This window comes from Neomonachus schauinslandi, chromosome 1 (assembly GCF_002201575.2).
Source record: "Neomonachus schauinslandi chromosome 1, ASM220157v2, whole genome shotgun sequence".
Classification (NCBI taxonomy): domain Eukaryota; kingdom Metazoa; phylum Chordata; class Mammalia; order Carnivora; family Phocidae; genus Neomonachus; species Neomonachus schauinslandi.
Window position 1 is genome coordinate 167,285,039 of NC_058403.1, and position 4,140 is coordinate 167,289,178.

The following is a 4,140-nucleotide window of genomic DNA, read 5'->3' on the forward strand; positions in this document are numbered from 1 at the left end:
CATAGCTATGGCTAGAGACTAAATAGTACATGTTAAAGTATATAATGCCCACTATAAGGAAACAAAAAGTGCCTGAGAAATGAATATGAACCTATTACTGGTTAGGTTGTGAAACTCATTTCACCTGTCTAAACTTTAGTTTCCTCATCTGTAAAAGCAGGCATGAGGTACAGATAAAAAAAAATATTAATGATGATAATATCTGCTGCATTCAGGGCATGCTCTCAATATACCGAGCATTGTATTAAATACTTTGCATGTGTTTTTTTTGTTCCCCTTCAGCAATCCTATAAGGTGAAATTAACATTATTAGTATTGTCATCTTAGAGGGTTAGAGAGGTTAATTGGTTACACAGCCAGTATGGATATGGCAGGTTTTGAATTTGGTTAAGGGGAATTTAGAGGTACTCTTATTTACTATTAAGTCATTTTGCCAAGTATGGAATTCAGAGACAGACATTGCATACTTCTCAATCTACCTCATCAACAATCAGGACAGGGATGCCTGGGTAACTCAGTCAGTTAAGCGTCTGCCTTTGGCTCAGGTCATGATCCCAGGGTCCTGGGATTGAGTTCTGCATCGGGCTCCCTGCTTAGTGGGGAGCCTGCTTCTCTCTCTGCCTGCCGCTCCCCCTGCTTGCGCACACGCTCTCTCTCTGTCAAATAAATAAATAAAATCTTAAACAAACAAACAAAAACCCAACCAGGACATTCACCAAAAAGAGTAAGCAGGCTTTTTCCTTCCCAACTACCAACTAACATTTTATATTTTAACTGGTAGTTCAACCATGACGAAACAACAAAACAAAACAAAAAGACAAAACAAACAAACACAACACATATTGAAACTCTTAATAACAAAAATGTTGTCTCTAGTGGGTACAGTTCTGCAGTTTTCATACAAAGCATATGCAATTATTGAGAAGAAACATATGTGAACTCCAGCACAGAGCTGTTTATTGGCAACTGATTAATATTTCCTTGGCTATGAGTTGATTGAGGAGTTATGAGTCTTTTATAAATAGAATCTAGAAGACTGTCACCCTCTCACTGTTCAAGTACCACGTTTTATTAAGGAAATGGAAAAAAAATAGGAAATGGAAAAAAAATCTGTGACTTTGGGCTAGGATAGCTACTAAGTAAATGAAAGAATTGGTTGTCTAACTGGAGTCCTGCCAAATAATATTTTTCAAGATATGCCTTAATACTTTATTAAATACGCAAATAAATACATAAAAGGACACAGAAAGAGAATAGTGTAAACAAACCTAGAGTCCTTTCATTGAGAATTTCACTGGTTGCTACATATTGCAAAGATCGAGATCCCATATAGCGTTTATATCCACTGTTTCTATGGACCTTTAAACACAAATCGAAAATGTGGCTACCACATGGTTGAATTGCTCTAACATAGTCTATTTGCAAATGCAATGGATTCCAGTTTTTATCTTCCCAAATGAGAAAGAATTCACCTTCTGGTCTCTGTATCACTTCAGCTTCCTTGACAGAATCTCTTTCCTTCCTTCCAGTGTTTGCCTCTCCATCATATAAGAACCAGTCCTCCTTCTGATGGCTCCTGATTTCTGTGTGGGAATCAAGGTAGCTTAAGGGAAGTTTGTTATTTTCCAGAGGGGGTATGACCTAGGCAAGATGTGCTTCTGATTACACTGGACAGCAGGGGTGGTTATTGCTACTTGCCAAGACTCTGAGCTAAAAGGGAGATTAGAATGGTATTGAAAGCCCACAAACCCAAATATTCCTTGACATAGAATAAATAAATAAACTGTGGTATGAACATACAATGGAATATGAGATCAAGCCCTATAAATCACAAAGAATGTATAAACTGGTCAAAATGGTGAGCAGGCCTACTGTTGCAGCATCAAGACGGCGGCAGGAGGGTATTTGAAAATGGGATTACAATGCTGCATGGGTCAATACACTGGGGTTAACACAAGATGATACATTATGCGAGAATGATGATGTGAAAGGCTTCCCAAGAACCTTCATAATGACAGGATGTTTTGCATCAAGAGAGCACTGAACCTGACCACGAGGCAGCAGATCTCACCTAAAGAGCAGTGGACAGAATATGAGGATACACTCTATCTTGAACCATATCTGAAAGAAATTATTTGGGAAAGAAAAGAGAGAGAAGAATGGGCAAAGAAATAATCATGGAGTTGAAATCTGTGGTTACAGCTGCCCTCAAATATTTTTAAGAAGTTGGGTAAACCTGGGGTGCCTGGGTGACACAGTCAGTTAAGTAACCGACTCTTGGTTTCAGCTCAGGTCATGATCTCAGGGTCTTGAGATAGAGTCCTGTGACAGGCTCCACACTCAGTGCAGAGTCTGCTTGAGACTCTTTCTCCCTCTTGCTCTGCCCCTCCCCCTGTGCACTCTCTCTCTCTAAAATAAATAAAATCTTTAAAAAAAAAAGAATTTGGGTAAACATGAAATGTACAATTTAGAATTATTTGAACTGCAAATGTATTACTTTAAATAAATGTGTATTGTTATTATTAAAAAAAAAAAAAGAACATAAACTACAACTGACCCTACAGCATGGATGAATCTCACAAATGGGAAGCTAGCTCGGGAAAGACAGAAACAAAAGAGTACTTGTGTATGACAGCACTGCACTTACATAAAGTTCAAAGCCAGGCAAAACCAATCTGTGGCAGAAGTCAGGATAGTGCCCATCCTAGAGGCAGTACTGCCTGGCAGGGGCATAAATGGAGCTTCTAGGGGCTGGCAAGATGCTGCTTCCTAATCCAGATTCTGCATGCTGGCATGCTTAATGTACGTAATGCATCAGGCTGTACATTTAAGATCATATGTTCTTGAGGTATGTTAGATGTCAAAAAAAAATTTGCTTAAAAAACATCCTCTTTGCAAACACACACACTAGCAACAAACTGAGTCTTTCTCCTAGATGTAATCTAAAGATTCACTACCACACCTTAAGAAATGCTGCCTCAAGCCAGAGAAATAACAATAGTATACATAATAGACCAACGGAGGGTCCCTATCTGTTGGATGACCATTTCCCCAAGGCTGAGTTGGTGACCTTCTCCCATACTTTCAGAGGACCACAGGGCTTCCTTGGATCACAGCAGCTATCTCTCTGTATTAAACATGATTATTTCCTAGCCTGCCTCCACTGGATTCACTTTCTTGAGCACACAACCTGAATCTTTAACTGCAGGACCTTAGCACCAAACAAGGTACCTGACAGATAGGGATGCCCCATAACTATCTGTGGAATGAATGAATAGATGAAGATATGAATTCATCCTACAGACATAAACTGTATTGAGCTGGCAGGAAAGAGAGAATAAGGTCATGCATCTGGCTATGGGGAGCAATTGCACGTAAATCCTGACACAAGCATAATTACAAGTTTGAAGAGAAAGGAGAACTGGAGTACTAATAATCAGCCTGAAACCCATTGGAGGACAGCTGCTATTACTTTGCTTTAAAAGAGCCTTGAGTGGAACTATACAGAGTCTGATACTTTTTACTATTTAAAGGGCCCAAGGTGGTGCTAGAGCTATAATATCAGTAATGAAAGCAAATGTATGAGCTGCTTGGACCTATTAAAGATAAGTTATTTCAGGTGCATTCAGAATAAGTACACATGGAGATGTAGAGCCATTTCTTTTTTATCCTTGCTGGAGATGAGTCAGAGAAATAAGGATGTCTGAATTCTCCAGATAAAGCTCCAAATGTCTTTCAGCTACTAATTTACAAATTTTTGTACTATAGGCAGAACCAATATTTTGTGTGCATAAGAGTGCCATATTTAGTATGATCTAATGTTACAAATGTCCTAACATCCTTAGCAAAGTACCAGGTGTCCACTGGACATTCAATAAATGAAATGGATTCTATCAAGCCCAACCACAATCTGTGTGCCATTAAAAAATAAAAGAAGAAAGAAAGAGAATGAAGGAAGAAAGAAAGAGAGAGAAAGAGAGAGTGTAGAAGGAAGGGGGAAAGGAAGGAAGAAGAGCATGCAAGAAAGAGAGAGAAAACAGAAGAGAGAGACAGTGAGGTAGAAAGGTAAAGACAGGAGGAAGGAAGAAGAGAAGAAAAAAGAAAATGAGAGAAAGAGAAAGAGGGAGAGAGAAAATAAGA

The 4,140-nt window shown here is 38.9% G+C and overlaps 1 pseudogene; it reads left to right on the plus strand.

Moving 5' to 3' along the window:
- Window positions 1–1,855: 1,855 nt before the first annotated feature.
- Window positions 1,856–2,175, plus strand: LOC110584994 (annotated as a pseudogene).
- The last annotated feature ends 1,965 nt before the right edge of the window (window positions 2,176–4,140 follow it).